Source organism: Mobula birostris, chromosome 7 (assembly GCF_030028105.1).
Source record: "Mobula birostris isolate sMobBir1 chromosome 7, sMobBir1.hap1, whole genome shotgun sequence".
In the NCBI taxonomy this organism is placed as follows: Eukaryota; Metazoa; Chordata; class Chondrichthyes; order Myliobatiformes; family Myliobatidae; genus Mobula; species Mobula birostris.
The window spans coordinates 16,406,878-16,426,689 of record NC_092376.1 but is presented as its reverse complement, the minus strand read 5'-3'; the positions used below and the strand labels follow the sequence as shown (position 1 = coordinate 16,426,689).

Genomic DNA, 19,812 nt, shown 5'->3' with positions numbered 1-19,812 from the left:
ATTTATATATTTAACCAGATGGGCGGCAGTAAGTAATTTGTCCCCCTTACTGGGCTGGGGCTTTCTATCATAAGAGTCATTATACCATAGACATTTCAGCACAGAAACAGACCCTTCGGCCCATCTTGTCTGCACTGAACTGTTGTTCTGCCCAGTCCTGCCAACATGCACATGGACCACAGCCCTCTATACTCAGGAGTGAATCTGTGGAATTCGTTGCCATAGGCACCTGTGGAGGGAAAGTCATTGGGTATATTTATGGCAGAGATTGATAGATTCTTGATTGGTCAGGGCATGAAGGGAGAAGGCAGGAGATTGTGGCTGAGAGGGAAAATGGATCAGGCATTATGAAATGGTGGAGCAAACTCAATGGGCCAAATGGACTAAATCTGCTCCTTTAATTTATGGCCTTATACTCCTCCCATCCATGTACTTGTCCAAACTTCTCTTAAATGTTGCATGCACCACTTCCACTGGCAGCTGATTCCACATTCACACCTCTGAGTGAAAAAGTTCCTCTTCAGGTTCCCCTTAAATATTTCACCTTTCACCCTTGACCCATGACCTCTAGTTCTAGTCTCAGCACAACGCAGTGGAAAAAGCCTGCTTGCATTTTCAACAACTGGACCTCTTGACCAGGTCTGTATGCTTTTATACATTGAGTTACTGCCACATGATTGGCTGATTAGATGTTTGCATTAACGAGCAGCTGTACAGATGTACAGAGTACCAGATGTACTTGGAGGGAGGAGAAGATGGCGGCGCAATGCAGCTCGCAGCAGCCACTCCGGTGGTGATGTCTGTTATTTGTCAAGTAGGGTGCCGTGCACAATCCTGATTTGATGGAGATGAACGTGAGAGCATGGAGGAACATCTGGTGAAACTTCTGAAAAGCCTGCTTTGCTGCTGCTGCTACAGTGTGATCCAGAATCTCCGGGGGGAAGGCCCCGAGCCCTCGGCTTTGCTTGTTGCTCAGCGGCCGAGGCAAGGTCAAAGCGCTCGGCAGAGGATGGTGCTCGGAGAGGCTGTGTCGGAGGGGCTGGTCGGAGGCTCGAAGTTTTTGGACGGACTCAGAGTCGGCTGCGGTCGGGTGCTTCCAATGGTGCTGCATTGGCAAGTTTGCGGCGCTTGGAGGTTCGGGCGGGGAGAGTTTCTCCCTTCAACCACCTGCGTGAGATGATGAGTCTATTGGGGCTTTGAGACTTTTGTTTTTACCGTGTCCATGGTCTGCTCTTTATCAAATTATGGTATCGCTTTGCACTGTTGTAACTATATGTTATAATTATGTGGTTTTGTCAGTTTTAGTCTTGGTTTGTCCTGTGTTTTCTTGTGATATCATTCTGGAGGAACGTTGTATCATTTTTTAGTGCATGCATTTCTAAATGACAATAAATGAGGACTGAGTATCCTCATAATCTAATCTAATCTAAAAAAAATAAAGTGGTACCCTGTTGTAAGAGGAGCAGCAGGCTGAAGATGACACACTGTGCTGCAGGCCTCTTGCCATCAGAAAGTTAATGAGGCATAACTCCATATCAAAGGAAGGCAATCAAAGTGTGTAGTTAGAAGGCCATCTTCCTGCACCTGCTGGAAACATGGGTTGAAAAATGGCAGGAGGAATTTAATGCGGACAACTGTGAGTTGTCGCACTTTCGGAGGACCAACCAGGGTAGGACTTACACGATGAGCAGTAGGGCACTGAAAAATGCAGTAGAACACAGGAATCTGAGAATACAGATCCATAATTCCTTGAAAATGATGTCACAGTTAGATAAGGTTATAAACTGTGTTTTTGTGACATTGGCCTTCATAAATCAAAGCATCGAGCAGAGGAGTATGGGCATTATGTTGAAGTTGAAGCTACTTAAGATGTTCGTCAAGCTAAATCTGGAGTATTGTGTGCAGTGCTGGTCACCTTCCTATAGGAAAGAGATCAGTAAGATTGAAAGAGAAAATTCACAGGATGTTGCTAGTGATTGAGGGCCTGAGTCAGAGTAAAAGATTGAATAGGTTGGGACTTTACTCCCTGTAGTGTAGGAGAACGAGGGAAGATTTAGTAGATGCAGACAAAATTATGAGGAGTATAGATAGGGTAAATGCAAGCAGGCTTTTTCCAGTGAGGTTGGGAGAGACTACAACTAGAGGTCATGGGTTAAGGCTGAAAGGTGAAATGGTTAAGGGAACATAAGGGGGAATGTCTTCACGTAGAAGGTGGTGCGAGAGTGGACCAAGCTGCCAGCAGAAGTGGTGAATGCAGGTTCGAATTCACCGTTTAAGAGAAGTTTGAGTAAGTACATGTATGGGAGGTGTATGGAGGGCTATGGTCCAGGTTTGGGTCAATGGGACTAGGCAGACTATTAGTTTAGCATAGACAAGACAGTGCAGAAGGCCTGTATCTAAGCTGCAGTTCCCTATAATTCTATGACTCTATGCTTCTATCAAGCCAGGTGAGTGCGGATGTGCACGCACAGGTCAATAGTAACTCCAGGCCAGCAGCCTGTTCCAGCACAAACTGGGACTTGGGCTTTGCTCAATAGGGTCACAGTAACAGAGAGCAGATTAGATTATGAGGACACTCAGTCCTCGTTTATTGTCATTTAGAAATGCATGCATTAAAAAATGATACAACGTTCCTCCAGAATGATCACAGAAACACAGGCCAAACCAAGACTAAAACTGACAAAACCACATAATTATAACATATAGTTACAACAGTGCAAAGCAATACTGTAATTTGATAAAGAGCAGACCATGGGCACGGTAAAAAAAAGTCTCAAAGCCCCGATAGACTCATCATCTCACGCAGGCGGCAGAAGGGAGAAACTCTCCCTGCCATGAACCTCCAAGCGCCGACAACTTGCCGATGCAGCACCACTGGAAGCACCCGACCACAGCAGACTCTGAGTTCGTCCGAAAACTTTGAGCCTCCAACCAGCCCCTCCAACACAGCCTCTCCAAGCACCACCCTCTGCTGGGTACTTTGACCCTGCCCCGGCCGCCGAACAACAAACAAAGCCGAGGACTCGGGGCCTTCCGCTCTGGAGATTCTGGACCACACAGTAGCAGCAGCAGTGAAGCAGGCATTTCAGAAGTTTCACCAGATGTTCCTTCGTGCTCTCACGTCCGTCTCCATCAAATCAGGATTGTGCACGGCACCCTACTTGACAAATAACAGACATCACCACCGGAGTGGCCACTGCGAGCTGCGTCGCGTCGCCATCTTCTCCAGATGGTCAGGGAAGTGAGGAAGCAAAGGAAAGCTACACGTGAGTATTAATGACATCATGACATAATGACATAACAGCAGTATTTCTATGATTAACATATAAATCTACAACTATCAATGACGGTGCAATATGGAGATTGATAGGTTCTTGATTATTAAGGACATCAAAGGATACATAGAAAAAGCAGGAGAATGGGGCTGATAGAGATAGTAAATCAGCCATGATGGAATGGTGGAGCAGATTCAATGGGCCGAATGTCTTATGTTCTCATATTCTTGTGGAAGTTTTGAAAATAAAATATTAAAATTGCTATCAGTATCTCTCAGTTCTGGAAAAAATTATATTCCCAACATTTAAATTTAAGAACAATTCCAAATAAATAAATGGCAGACCTTAACCATAAAGTCTGTTGTATTTCTTTGTTTTCCTATAAATGCCTGCAAGGAAATAATTCTCAGGGATGTATATGGTGACATATATGTACTTTGATAATAAATCTACTTTGACTTTGACTTTAACCTGTCAAATGTATGGCATTACAAGGAAAACCACAAAATCACAATTTTAGGTAATTGATAGAGGGGTGCATGATAATGAAAGACAGAGACAGGGAGGATAGGCAGTGACTTTTCCCAGGTCATAAATGGCTAATTCAACAGGGTAATTGGACAATAGTATAGGGGGGGGGATACAGAGACCAAAGGTGGTGGTAAAGGCAGATATATCCGGAACATTTCAGGAGACCCTTAGAAAGGCACATTGATATAGAACAATGGAGAGCTCTGTGAGGAAGGCTTAGATAGGAACATAGAAAGCCTACAGCACAATACAGGCCCTTCGGCCCACAAAGCTGTGCCAAACATGTCCTTACTTTAGAAATTACCTAGAGTTACCCATAGCCCTCTATTTCTCTAAGCTCCATGTACTTATCCAGGAGTCTCTTAAAAGACCCTATCGTATTCGCCTCCAGCACCACCACTGGCAGCCCATTCCACACACTCACCACTCTCTGCGTAAAAACCCCTGACATCTCCTCTGTACCTACTTCCAAGCACCTTAAAACTGTGCCCTCTCATGCTAGCCATTTCAGCCCTGGGAAAAAGCCTCTGACTATCCACACAATCAATGCCTCTCATCATCTTATACATCTCTATCAGGTCACCTCTCATCCTCCGTCACTCCAAGGAGAAAAGGCCGAGTTCACTCAACCTATTCTCATGAGGCATGCTCCCCAATCGAGGCAACATCCTTGTGAATCTCCTCTGCACCCTTTCCATGGTTTCCACATCTTTCATGTTGTGAGGCGACCAGAATTGAGCACAGTATTCCAAGTGCAGTCTGAGCAGGGTCCTATATAACTGCAACATTACCTCTCAGCTCCTAAATTCAATTCCACGATTGATGAAGTCCAATGCACCATATGCCTTCTTAACCACAGAGTCAACCTGCGCAGCAGCTTTGAGTGTCCTATGGACTCGGACCCCAAGATCCCTCTGATCGTCCACACTGCCAAAAGTCTTGCCTTTAATACTATATTCTGCCATCATATTGGACCTACCAAAATGAACCACCTCACACTTATCTGGGTTGAACTTCATCTGCCACGCTCGGTCTAGTTTTGCATCCTATTGATATCCTGCTGTAACCTTTGAGAACCCTCCACACTATCCACAACACCCCCAACCTTTGTGTCATCAGAAAATTTACTAACCCATCCCTCCACTTCCTCATCCAGGTCATTTATAAAAATCACGAAGAGTTGGGGTCCCAGAACAGATCCCTGAGGCACACCACTGGTCATAGGCCTCCATGCAGAATTGATCATGCAGTTGGTTTAGAGGTTGACATAACATAGTGGGCCTTACTGTTCTACGTTCTAATTATGAAAATCCAGACTGTAGCTCTGGATGAATGCATTTGTGAAACGTACTTTTGAGGTTTTCTGTAAAAATTCAACTATAGAGCTAGCTCAATCTGACAAACAGAAGTGCACTAGTGTTAGTTAATCTACTGGCGTGGAACCATCATATCATATGTTTGATTACCAATAAGTGGGAGGAAAATTAATTCATGATCCAATCTCCAATCTGATTACCTTATATTCTGTAATATATATGGCAGGTCCCTTAATGTTGTTATAGCTGGGGACGGAAATGGGGGCAAGCTCCCACTACCTATTAAATGCTCCCAATGGCGTGTATCTCAGATAGCCTCTGACAACCAAGTGCAGCTCCTGCCCTTCACGTGTGGCTTCGCTACCAAGCCCAGCAGAATTACCGACAGGAGAAGGAGCAAAGGCGGATTACTCATACTGGCGCCTTAAAACCTATCACTTCAAGCAGATAGGGCTTGTCAGCGTGCTTGGCAGCTCATCTAGGAGAAGGAAAACTCTGATCTCAAACTTCCGGTGGCTTGCAGCCATACTCACTCATGGGGAAAGCTTCAGGAGTAATCCCTGAGATAAAAATCCGGAGCTGGAGTCCCCAAGGCCCTACATTGAGTTCAACATTGACTGGCAACTCCTGCGGCGCCATTGGTGCCAAAATGTATCCATCTTTGCAATTCTTCATTGCTTTGGCTCATCAGACATGTGGAGAGGGGGAGCTTGCTCTCCATATTGTACTGCCCTGGTTTTCGTATCTAGAAAGCTAGGATGCAACATCCATGGTTGACCCTGACCAACGGAAGCCTCAGACTACATGGCAGGGACAATCTTTTGATAAGAATAATAATATTAGAGTACTGAGATACAGTAGCTCATGTGAACAGTTCATTATGCATGCAGAATGTTATCTTATACACTGGCCTGTACTAAAGTCAGAAAGATACAAGTTTGTGAAAGAGAGAAGCAAAATCTTGCATTTATCTTGCTCTTCTCTCATACCTTTTAGCACTTAGGAGCCAATAAAATAATCTTGAAAGATAATAACTGCTGTAATGTAGGAAATGAGACAAACAAGTTGCCTGCGCACAACAAGATGATAAATCATAAAGTCAAGAGATTCTGCGGATGCAAAATGCACAAAATGCTGGAGAAACTCAGCAGGCCGGGCACCATTTATGGAAATGAATAAATAGCCGACATTTTGGGCCAGGACCGTTCTTCAGCATTGGAAAGGAAGGGGGAAGACACTGTAATAAAAAGGTGGGGTGAGGGGAAGAAGGATGGCTAGAAAAATGTTAGGTGAATCCAGGTGGGTGGGAAAGGTAAAGGGCTGGATCGGAAGGAATCTGATAGGAGAGCAGAGTGGAGCATAGGGGAAGGGGAAGGAGGTGGCATCCCAGGGGGAGGTGACGGGAAGGTGAGAAGAGTAAAAAAGTCAGAGTGGGGAAATAGAGATTAGAGGGGTGAGAGAGGGATTTTTTTTTTAATCAGAAGGAGAAATCGATATTTATGCGATCAGGTTGGAGGTTACCCAGATGGAATATCAGGGTGCCCTCAAAGTGGCACGAGAGAAGTATAGGTATGTCAGAATGGGAATGGGAATCGTAATGGTTAATGACACATGGGAAAACATCCCCTGCTCATCTACAAATAGAGTCATGATTCTTTCAAGTCAACACAAGAGAATAAACAGGATAAACATCTCATCCAAAAGGGAGCCGCAACCCACTGGACAGTCCATAAACTCTGGCTCGGGAAGGAGATTGCTATTTCCAACATTTCAGACTCTGCGGTTAACATCATTGACACAGAGTTATACAGCACAGCAGACCTTTCAGCCCATCATACTTATGCTGATATAATGTAACCGTCCACACAAATCTCACTTACATGGAAAACTACAGCATAGTACAGAAGCTTTGGCCCATGACGTTATGCCAACCTTTTAAGATGAAAATAATCCTCCTTTTTCTTTCATCCTTGTGCCTATGTAAGAGTTTCCTGAATGTCCCTAATGTATCTGCTTCTACCACCACTCCTTTATCGAGTCATAGAACAATAAACACAGAATTAAGTCCTTCGGCCCAAACAGTCCATTGCTGACCACAGTGCCCATTCCCTAATCCCAATTCTTCCAACACTTGCTCAATCCCTCTACTCCCTTCATGTACCTTTCCAAGTGTATTTTAAAATGATATTCTTGTACCTGTCTCTATCACTTCCTCTGGCAGTTCATTCCGTACAACAACCACTGTCTGTGTGAAAACGTTGCCCCTCAGGCCTATTTTAAATTTTCCCCTGCCCCCTTACCCTAAACCTACGTCCACCAGTCTTGGACTCCCCTACCCTGGAAAAAAGACTAATAGCTTAAGAAATAGGAGCAGGAGTCGGCCATCTGGCCTGTCAAGCCTGCTCTTCCATTCAATAAGATCACGGCTGGTCTGGTCATGGACTCATCTCCAGCTACCCCATAGCCCTTAATTCCCCTACTCTGCAAAAATCTATCCAACCTTGTCTTAAATATATTTTCTGAGGCAGCCTCCACTGTTTCATTGGGCAGAGAATTCCACAGATTCACCACTCGCTGGGAAAAGCAGTTCCTCCTCAACCCTGTATTAAATCTACTCCCCCGAATCTTGAGGCTATGTCTCCTAGTTCTAGTCTCACTTACTAGTGGAAATAACTTTCCTGACACTATCTTATCTACCCCTTTCATAATTTATATGTTTCTATAAAATCCCTTCTCATTCTTCTGAATTCCAGCGAGTATAATCCCAGGTGACTCAATCTCTCCTCATAGTCTAACCCCCTCATCTCTGGAATCAATATGGTGAATCTCCTCTGCACCATCTCCAAAGCCAGTATACCCTTCCTCAAGTAAGGAGACCAGAACTGAACACATACTCCAGATGTGGCCTCACCGGTACCCTGTACAGTTGCAGCATAAACTCCTTGCTCTTAAATTCAATCTCTCTAGCAATAAAGGTTACCTGTCTATACCTGGCATAATTTTAAACACTTCTGTAAGGTCAGCTTTCATTCTCCTATGTCCCTAGGAATAATGACTTTGCCTAGCCAGCCTCTCCTGAAAATACAGGCCCTCTAGTACTGGCAGCATCCTCATAAATCTGCATGCTTTCCAATTTAACTACATCTTTCCTTTAATAAAATGACTAAAATTGGACACAATACTCCAAGTGGAACCTCATCTACTGCAACATAAAGTCTCATCTTGTATACTCAGTGCCCTGATTGTTGAAGGCCAACATGCAAAATGGCTTCCTCACCACCCTGTCTACCTGGGATACCACTTTCAGTGAACTCGGCATCTACAGTACTGTACAAAAGTCTTAGACACATATATATAGCTAGGGTGCCTCAGACTTTAGTACAGTGCTGTATTTGTCGACATGGAACAGAGAGTGAGTTTACAAATCTGGCAGGAGTAAAGGATGTTGGCGAGGGTGGAGCACTGCCAGAGGGGTGCAGGACAGGCGGCAGACAAGCGGTGCAAGGCGCAGAGGGCCAGGGGCAGGCATGGGTGCAGCTTCATCTAGCCTTGACACACCAGGTAAGGTCATTCGATTCCAAACAATTGGTTAATAGGTCATTACAGTATGTCTCTCTGGTATTTCCCACTCCCTCCCCTCTCCCTTCCTCTTTTCCCAAAGATAGTTCCCTTCTCCCTGCCCCTTTCCCACTCTCAATCCACAATAAAGACCCATATCAGAATCAGGTTTATCACCACTCACACACGTCATGAAATTTGTTTTTTTTTGTGGCAGTAGAACAGTGCAATACATAACATTACTACGGCATTGTGCAAAAGTCTTAACCACCCTAACAATGGATATGTGCCTCAGACTTTTGCAGAGTACAGTATACTCCCAGTTCCCTCTGTTCCATTACAATCTCTAGTGCCCTATCATTCAAAGTGTAAGTCCCACACTGGACTGATTTTCCAAAATGTATCACCTCAGACTTATCTGTATTGACATCCATTTGTCACCACTTCACTAATTTTACCAGCCTGCAGCCTGACCTTAGATAAGAAAAAGAATATGCCACTCAGGCTAACATAACAGTTCTGATACTGGACCATGAACCACAGGTCATAAATTCAGATATGACATATACCTAATGTTTTACACGGTAAACAGAGTAGAGCATCACTAACAAGTCAGTATTCATTGCCCATCCCAAGTTGCACTTGACAAGAGGTAGAAGTACTCCTTGTTTGTTGATTGGTGAATTACAACACCGAGACACAGTATCGATGAATCTACTAACCTGTGGTCTAGAAGCAAAAATGCCACTATACTGACATACCGCTTGGTGGCCACTTTATTAGATACACCTGCTCATTAATGTGAATATTTAACCAGCCAATCATGTGGCAGCAACTCAATACATAAATGCATGCAGGTATGGTCAAGTTGTTCAGTTGTTGTTCGGACCAAACGTCAGAAAATGATGCTGGTGAGATAGTAATGAGAAACACAGAAATGGCAGATAAACTTAATGGGTACTTTGCATCAGACACTATCAGAGTACCAGAGGTCCATGAGTACTGGGGAGCAGGAGTGTGTGCCATTGCTATTACAAAGGACAAAGTGCTAGGCAAACTCAAAAGTTTTAATGTGGATAAGTCACCTGGACCAGATGGACTACATCCCAGAGTCCTGAGAGAGGTTGCTGAAGAGATAACAGATGCATTGGTCATGATCTTATAAGAATCATTTCACTCTGGCATGGTCCTAGAGGAATGGAAGATTGCAAATGTCACTCCATTCTTTAAGAAGGAAGGAAGGCAAAAGAAAGGAAATTATAGGCCAGTTACCCTAACCTCAGTGGTTGGGAAAGTGCTGGAGTCTATTATTATTAATGAGATTTCGGGGTGCTTAGAGACAAACAATAAAATAAGTCAAAGTTAGCATGGTTTCTATAAAGGGAAATCTTGCCTGACAAATCTGTTCTTTGAGGAAGTAACAAGCAGGGTGGACAAAGGAGAGGCAGTGGAAGTCATTTACTTGGATTTTCAGAAGGCATTTCACAAGGTGCCACACATGAGGCTGCTCAACAAGATAAAATCCTATGGTGTTACAGGAAAGATACTGGCATGGATAGAGGAATGACTGACAGGCAGGAGGCAGCAAGTGGGAATAAACGGAGCCTTTTCTGGTTGGCTACCAGTGACTAGTGGTGTTCCTCAGGGGTCAGTATTGAGATCTCTATTTTTCACATTATTTGTCAATGATTTTGATAATGGAATTGACGGATTTGTGGCAAAGTCTTCAGATGATACAAAGATAGGTAGAGGGATAGATAGTGCTAAGGAAGCAATGTGATTGCAGCAGGACAAATTGGAAGAATGGGCAAAAAAGGTGGCAGATGGAATACAGCATTGGAAAATGTATGGTAATATATTTTGGTAAAAGGAACAATAGTGCAGACTATTATCTAAACGAGGAGCAGGTTCAAACATCAGAGGTGTAGAGGGACTTAGGAGTCCTCGTGCAAGACCCCAGAAGGTTAATTTACAGGTTGAGTCTATGGTAAAGAAGGCAAATGCAATGCTGGCATTTATTTCAAGGGGAATAGAATATAAAAGCAAGGAGATAATACTGAGGCTTTATAAGACACTAGCCAGGCCACACTTGGAGTATTGTCAACAGTTTTGGGTCCCATATATGAGAAAGGATGTGTTGTCATTGGAGAAAGTCCAGAGAAGGTTCATGAGAGTGATTCCAGGAATGAACGGGTTAACATATGAGGAGCGTTTGGCAGCTTTGAGCTTGTACTCACTAGAATTTAGAATGCGGGGGATCTCATTGAAACCTGCCGAATGTTGAAAGGACTAAATAAGGTGAATGTGGAGAGGATGTTTCCAATGGTAGGGGTATCCAGAACTAGAGGGCACAACCTCAAAATTGAACGGCAACCTTTTAGAATGGAGGTAAGGAGGAATTTTTTTAGCCAGAGAGTAGTAAATCTGTGGAATGCAGTGTCACAGACTGCAAGTCACAGACTGAGGCCATTTAAGGTGAAAGTTGATTGTTTCCTGATTGATCAGGGCATCAAAGGATATGGCGAGAAGACAGGTATATGGGGTTGAGTGTGATCTAGGATCAGCTATGATGGAATGGCAGAGCAGACTCGATGGGCTGAATGGCCTATGTCTTATGGTCGAATGCAGAATATAGATCAACATGGTACAGGATGTTGTGCCAAAATAATGAGGTTCCATTAATTCTGTCAACCATGGTCCATATCCCTCCATTGCCCGCATGTGTGTGTGTGTGTGTGTGTGTGTGTGTGTGTGTGTCTATTGAAGAGCTGCTTAAGCACCTCTACTCTATTTGTTTCCACCATCATCCCTGGCAGTGTTTTCCAGGCACTCTCTGTGTAAAAAATTTCCCAGGCAGGTATCCCATGAATTTTTTGAACTTACTTCCACCACCCTCCCCACCCACAGTTTACCTCAAATCCTCTATTCCAGATGCAGCCTAAACAAACTGATTCCTGCTCTAGTTTGTTATTTTCTTGCAGAAGAATGCACACAAAATGCTGGAGGAACTCAGCAAATCAGGTCATGACCTTCATCTTCTCGGCCCTTAACTAGATGAAGGTCATCAGGTCGATTGTTAATTCCTCTCCATAAATGCTGCTTGACTTGCTGAATTCCTTTGTGTGTGTGTCTGTGTTGCTGTGGATTTTCAGCATCTGCAGAATCCCTTGAGTTTATAAATACAGAACTTCCTTTCTTTAAGAAGATGGCATAAAAATGTAATGAGCAATTTGCATTCATCACAAAATGCCAAATGACTTTGAGGTAAATCATATACATCACCCTATGCATCACAATTAAAGCAACTGGACACAGCAAAAGCAAAAATTGCCTTGGTGTTAGGAATGTCAAGATGAAAGTAATGTGGGGCTCCAATGAATAAGATTTTGGAGCAGATTAATGCGATTATGGAATTGAAGGCAGATTACTATAATTTATGACTGGAATGAGATAATGAGGACAAGCTGACTGTGTTTATTAAACAGCATTGCAAATTAATCAGTAATTCTACTTAATTTCTCATGGTAAATTAAATTTATGACATTTTCTGTACAGACTTAGACTAACAAGAATTCTACAACTGGGACTGAAATACCAGAAGCAGGAACGTAGGGTGAGGAAGTGATTGACAGGCTCCTGCCTGAGCTGCAAGATGAGAAGTTTTATTGAAGCTACACGTGTTGTCTCCCACAACGAGCAAGGCACAGTTCAAAGACGGCCAGCTTTTTGATCAGCAGAGAGGACTCACACTGCGCCCAGTGACTGCACTTAAATGAAACACAGACTGCTGGACTGAGAAGTATGAGGAAACTTTTTGTATTCGGTGGAGGAGGCGGTATGGGAAGCTGTGAGGCCAGCATGATGAAAACTCACTTCTATCTTTATTTTACATGTTTTACCTGTAAATCAAATGCTGTTCAATGAGATAGATGGGCAGCTCATGGCTGGCATGACCATGATGGGCTGAAGGACTTATTTCTTATGCCACATGACTAGAGTTTGAGGAGTTTTGGTACGTCAAATTTCAATTTGCTACATTTGTACCATGGAGTGCATACTGACTGGTTGCACTGCTATCTATGGAGGTTCCAATGCACAAGATTGAAAAAAGGCTGCAGAGGGTTATAGACACAGCCAGCTCCATCACAGGCACAAGCCACCCCACCATCAAGGACATCTTCAAAAAGTGCTGCCTCAAGAAGGAGGCATAGACCATTAAGAACCCTCAGCATCCAGAATATGCCCTCTTCTCACTACCGCCATCGAGCAGGAAGTACAGGAGCCTGAAGATACACACTCAAAGTTTGAGCAACAGCTTCTTCCTTTTTGCATGAGGTTTCTTAGATACGTATCTATCTGTATATCTGTCGAGATGTCTGTTTGTCTACTTATTATTGTAATTTATTTGTACAAATATACCACAGTTGTCACAAACTTTATAAAAACAGGCGTAGGTGAGTGTGCTCCACCAAGTCATTCAGAGTCTTCCCAGGATGACCTAAGAGATCCACAATCTGCTGAGGGCCAGATCAGTGGCATTCTGGTCTGGTGACCAAATTAAATTCAAGAGGTCCGGGTCTGATCTCTAGAAAGCCACCTCACAGGTGAAGTGGCAATTTTGGACCAAACTTGAATCCCTGAAGGGTGATTGACAGCTGTGGCAGGGTTTGAATGCCATCACCTCCTACACAGTAAAAACAACTGACATACAATGGCTTTACAGATGAACTCAATGTCTTTTATGCTCGCTTTGACCATCAAAACATGGAGGCATCTTCATGAACTCCCACAGCACCGGATGACCCTATGATTTCAGTCTCTGAGGCTGAAAGCAACACTGGTGACAACAAGGCTTCGCTCCCAGATGAGCTCAAAGCATTTTATGCTTGCTCTGACCATCAAAACATGGAAGTACCTTCACAAACTCCCACCACCCTTAATGACCCCATGACATCAGTATCTGAGGTCAAATTGAGAGTATCCTTCAGGAGGGTGAAACCATCTGGCCCAGATGGAGTACCTGGCTGGCTACTAAAGATCTATGCTGATCAACTGGCTGGAGTGTTCACTGATATCTTTAGCCTCTTGCTTTGGAAATCTAAGGTATCCACCTAACTCAAGCAGGCTTCAATTATTCCGGTTCCTAAGAAGAAACTGGTAACCTGCCTCAACAACTATCATCCAGTAGCACTTATATCCACTGAGGTGAAATGCTTTGAGAGGTTGGTGATGAAACATATCAACTCCTGTCTGAGAAGCGACTTGGATAACGCTCCAATTTGCCTACCATCACAACAGGTCAACCGCAGATGACACTTCATTTGCTCTTCACTCAATCCTGGAACACCTGGATGCATACATCTGGATGACCTTCAGTGAGAAAAGCACAGCATTCAATACTATCATCCCCTCAAAACTAATTAATAAGCTTCAAGTCCTAGGCCTCAAAACTGCCCTGTGCACTTGGATCCATGATTTCCTCACTTGCAGACCCCAGTCAGTTCAGATTGGTAACAGTATCTTCTCCACAGTCTCCATCAGCACAGATGCACCATAAGACTATGTGCTTGGCCCCCTGCTCTACTCACTTTATACGTATACTGCGAGGCTAAGCACAGCTCCAAAGCCATATTTAAATTTATCGATGACACCACTGTCATTGGTCAAATCAAGGGTAGAAACAAATCAGCATATAGGATGGAGATTGAAAATTTGCCTGAGTGGTGCCACAACGACAACCTCTCATTTAATCCAAGGAAATGATTATTGACTTCAGGAGGAGGAAAGCAGAGGTCTATGAGCCAGTCTGGGGGAATCAGAGGTAGAGAGGGTTAGTAACTTTAACTTCCTCGGTGTTAATATTTTAGAAGGTCTGTCTTGGGTCCAAGAAGTAAGCCTCATTATGAAGAAAGCACGGCTGTGTTTCTATTTTCTAAGCAGTTAGCAACGATTCAGAACTTCGACAAACTTCTTTAGATGTGTGGTAGAGAGTACTATGACTGATTGCATCATGGCCTAGTACAGAAACAACAATGCTCTTCTATGGAAAAGCCTACAAAAAATAGTTGATGCAACCCAGTGATCACAGGTAAAGCCCTCCCCACCATTGAGCATATCTACACACAGAGTGCCATCGCAGGAAAGCAGCATCCATCGTCAGAGACCCTCACCAGCCAGGCCATGCTCTCTTCTCCCTGCTGTCAGTAGGAAGAAGCTAGAGAAGCTCCAGCACTTGCACCACCAGGAACAGTTATTACCCCTCAACCATCAGGCTCTTGAACCATTGGGGATAATTTCACTCAGCTTCACTTGCTCCGTCACTGTACTGGACTCACTTCCATAGAACATGGAACATAGAAAACCTACAGCACAATACAGGCCCTTCGGCCCACAAAGTTGTGCCAAAAATGTCCCGACCTTAGAAATTACTAGGCTTACCTATAGCCCTCTATTTTTCTAAGCTCCATGCACCTATCTAAAAGTCTCGTAAAAGACCCTATCGTATCCATCTCCACCACCGTTGCCAGCAGCCCATTCCACACACTCACCACTCTCTGAGTTAAAAACTTACCCCGACATCTCCTCTGTACCTACTCCCCAGCACCTTAAACCTGTGCCCTCTTGTGGCAACCATTTCAGCCCCGGGAAGTATACTTCATCTCATATTCTGGATATTTATTTATATATTTATATATTTTATCTTTCTTTTTGTATTTTCACAGTTCGTTCATTTTTGCATATTCGTTGTCCTGCTGGGTGCGGGCTTTCATTGATTCTACTGTGTTTCTTGTATTTACCATGTATGCCCACAAGAAAATATATCTTAGGATTGTATCTGGTGACACACGTCCTTTGATAATAAATTAATTTTGAAACTACAGTAATTTTTGTGTTGCACTGCACTGATATCAAAGGCAAAAAATTTCACAACATTTGTTAATGATAGTAAACCTGATTCTGATGCAAAACCTGACTTTTTTACTTCTTGGAAAGAATAAGGAATTAAGATGTGAGGCACCTCACAGGGGAGCCCTGGTTGTGTCTTGAGTTACTCTGTGGCATGTCTGTTGGGTGGAACAAGACCGATACTTAAGCAAGTGCACGCAGCGAGAGTTAAGCATCCATTGCAGCCATACAGTTAAGAAATAAGCTTTTTGGCCCACTATGGACATCCCAGCCCTCAAGTATCCATCTACAGCAGGGGTCCCCAACCTTCGTTGCACTGCGGACCGGATTAATACTGACAATATTCTAGCGGACCGACTGACCCCGGAACAACGGACAAGAGTAGCAGTCAAAAAATATGTTGTGTTTACCCCGAGAGACTACAATGACCATGAAGTCTTGAGCGGGCACCAGTGCGCATGCGTGATCTGCGCATGGGTGTACCTGCTGATATTATTCTCTGCAAGTCGTTTTTGGCGATTCTGTTCGGAGGGGGGCGGTGTTAATCACGACCGGAATATTGGTAATAAGAGGCTAATACACTCAATTTCGTTTCTAAAAGGGTTTATCTAACGAATTTAATATTAAACACACAACGCATATTTTCCTCTCATGAATATAGTGATAAGTCAATCATCAGGGGAGGACGGGGAGTTTGAAGTAAGTATTGAAAGAACTTCCAGTAGAAGTGGTAGAGGCAAGTTCGATATTATTTAAAGAAAAATTGGATAGGTATACGGACAAGAAAGGAGTGGAGGGTTATGGGCTAAGTGCAGGTCGGTGGGACTAGGTGAGAGTAGCGTTTGGCACGGACTAGAAGGGCCGAGATTGCCTATTTCCGTGCTGTAATTGTTATATGGTTATATAAATTACCTATCAGTCAATGGCATCATAACATTTTAAGTAATATTTGGATATTAAACACACAGCACATATTTTCCCCGTATGAACATATAAAATCATTGCAACACACCAATATCGCTGAATCAGTGGGAGCCCTGGGCTTGTTTCCCTGCAACAACACGGTCCTATCGAGGGGTGATGGGAGACAGCGATACTCGAAGGAGGTTCCTTATGTCCAGCCTATTCCGCAATTTAGTTTTCGTTGCATTCATTGCAGAGATATGTTGGGAATGGAAGCAACGTTTTCAGTGCTTTCGTGGCTATCTCAGGATAGTTAGCCTTGACTTTGATCCAGAATGCTGGTAGAGATGTTATGTCAAACATACTTTTCAGCCCGCCATCATTTGCAAGCTCGAGGAGTTGATCTTCTTCCCGCGCTGACATGGATGACGCGCTGTTAATGACCTTGTGTGTGTTCAAGCTCAACAGTGGGCGTGACAGGGAATGAGGAAAGGTGCAGCTGACTCATATCGCCAAATCATATCGTTTCCTCGCGGCCCGGTAGCAAATGCTCTGCAGCCCGGTGGTTGGGGACCGCTGATCTACAGTACTGTGCAAAAGTCTTTGGCACATACATGTACCTAAGACTTTTGCATAGTACTCTATTTGTCAATGTGGAGTGGAGAGCAAGTTTGTAAACCTGATGGGAGTTAAGTATTTTGGAAATGGCGATGGTGGAACGCCATAGGAGGGGTGTGGGACAGGTGGCAGAGAAAGAGTGCCGGGACAGAGGTGGCACGGGTGCAGACACACCCAGCCCTGAGACACCAGACAAGGTCATTTGATTCCAAACAATTGGTTTATTGATCATTACAGAATGTCTCTTCGTTGCTTTCCACTCCCTCCCCTCTCACTTCCCCTCTTCCCAACCGTGATTCCCCTCTCTCTGTCCCCTTCCCACTCTCAGTCCACAAAAGGGACCCATATCAGAATCAGGTTTTATCATCACTCACATAGGTCATGAAATGTGTGTGTTTTTTTGCGGCAGTAGTACAGTGCAATACATAAAATTACTACAGTACCATACAAAAGTCTTCGGTGCCGTAAGTATATATATATATATATGTGCCTAGGACTTTTGCACAGGACTGTATCTCTTCTACCAATATTTCACTTATAGCACGTATGGCCTCACAATTCAATACGCATCTAGATGCTTCTTAAGTGTGTCATGGGAGTACGATCTGCGTCATGCACTCTGGCAGTGTATTTCAGATTCTAACACTCCTGTGTGTTCCTCCAAAGTTCTTGCACAGATCCTAAATATACGCTTCCAAGTTTCCGATACCTCTGCTATAAGGAGACATTTCTTAAGACATTTCCTAATTCAATCCTATCTATGACCCTCATCATTTTGTATATCTCCATCAGTTCCCCCGGTCTCCTCCACTTCAAGGAAAACAAACCCCATTCCAGTCTTTCCTTATGACTGAATCATGCACAATCTAGTCTTGAATGAGTTGTATATTCTCAATGCATATAATTCCACACAATTAAATTCATTGTTTGCTCTAAGATGACTTCTCCATCACACTATGCGGTAAGCATAAAGGAGTTAGGTGCTTACATCGATGACTGCATTGGCATCTGTCCCCCACTTTTCCTTCGCTACATCGACGACTGCATTGGCATCTGTCCCCTACTTTTCCTTCGCTACATCGACGACTGCATTGGCGCTGCTTCCTGCACACATGCAGAACTCGTTGACTTTATTAACTTTGCCTCCAACTTTCACCCTGCCCTCAAGTTTACCTGGTCCATTTCCGACACCTCCCTCCCCTTTCTAGATCTTTCTGTCTCTGTCTCTGGAGACAGCTTATCCACTGATGTCTACTATAAGCCTACTGACTCTCACAGCTATCTGGACTATTCCTCTTCTCACCCTGTCTCTTGCAAAAACGCCATCCCCTTCTCGCAATTCCTCCGTCTCCGCCGCATCTGCTCTCAGGATGAGGTTTTTCATTCTAGAACGAGGGAGATGTCTTCCTTTTTTAAAGAAAAGGGCTTCCCTTCCTCCACTATCAACTCTGCTCTTAAACGCATCTCCCCCATTTCACGTACATCTGCTCTCACTCCATCCTCCCGCCACCCCACTAGGAATAGGGTTCCCTTGGTCCTCACCTACCACCCCACCAGCCTCCGGGTCCAACATATTATTCTCCGTAACTTCCGCCACCTCCAACGGGATCCCACCACTAAGCACATCTTTCCCTCCCCACCCCCGCATTCCGCAGGGATCGCTCCCTACACAACTCCCTTGTCCATTCGTCCCCCCCCATCCCTCCCCACTGATCTCCCTCCTGGCACTTATGCGTGTAAGCGGAACAAGTGCTACACATGCCCTTACACTTCCTCCCTTACCACCATTCAGGGCCCCAAACAGTCCTTCCAGGTGAGGCAACACTTCACCTTGAGTCGGCTGGGGTGATATACTGCGTCCGGTGCTCCTGATGTGGCCTTTTATATATTGGCGAGACCCGACGCAGACTGGGAGACCGCTTTGCTGAACATCTACGCTCTGTCCGCCAGAGAAAGCAGGATCTCCCAGTGGCCACACATTTTAATTCCACATCCCATTCCCATTCTGACATGTCTATCCATGGCCTCCTCTACTGTAAAGATGAAGTCACACTCAGGTTGGAGGAACAACACCTTATATTCCGTCTGGGTAGCCTCCAACCTGATGGCATGAACATCGACTTCTCTAACTTCCGCTAATGCCCTACATCCCCCTCGTACCCCATCTGTTACTTATTTTTATACACACATTCTTTCTCTCACTCTCCTTTTTCTCCCTCTGTCCCTCTGAATATACCCCTTGCCCATCCTCTGGGTCCCCCCCCCTTGTCTTTCTTCCCGGACCTCCTGTCCCATGATCCCCTCGTATCCCCTTTTGCCTATCACCTGTCCAGCTCTTGGCTCTATCCCTCCCCCTCCTGTCTTCTCCTATCATTTTGGATCTCCCCCTCCCCCTCCAACTTTCAAATCCCTTACTCACTCTTCCTTCAGTTAGTCCTGACGAAGGGTCTCGGCCTGAAACGTCGACTGTACCTCTTCCTAGAGATGCTGCCTGGCCTGCTGCGTTCACCAGCAGCTTTTATGTGTGTTGCTTGAATTTCCAGCATCTGCAGAATTCCTGTTGTTTAGGTGCTTACTGTTCTGGTTAACAACAGATGGTGTAATCCGGGGCATATTACGATCAAGGAACGTGTTTGCAGACTGGATATTGAATTTTTTACTGTTGGACTTTGGCCACATTCCACCGTGATACAACACTTGGCTGC

General features: G+C 44.3%; 1 protein-coding gene across 3 annotated transcripts in view; it reads right to left on the bottom strand.

The window, feature by feature from the left end:
• Positions 1-19,812, bottom strand: part of dhrsx (dehydrogenase/reductase (SDR family) X-linked) — a 365,248-nt gene that overhangs the window by 100,943 nt on the left and 244,493 nt on the right. The window lies entirely within an intron of this gene.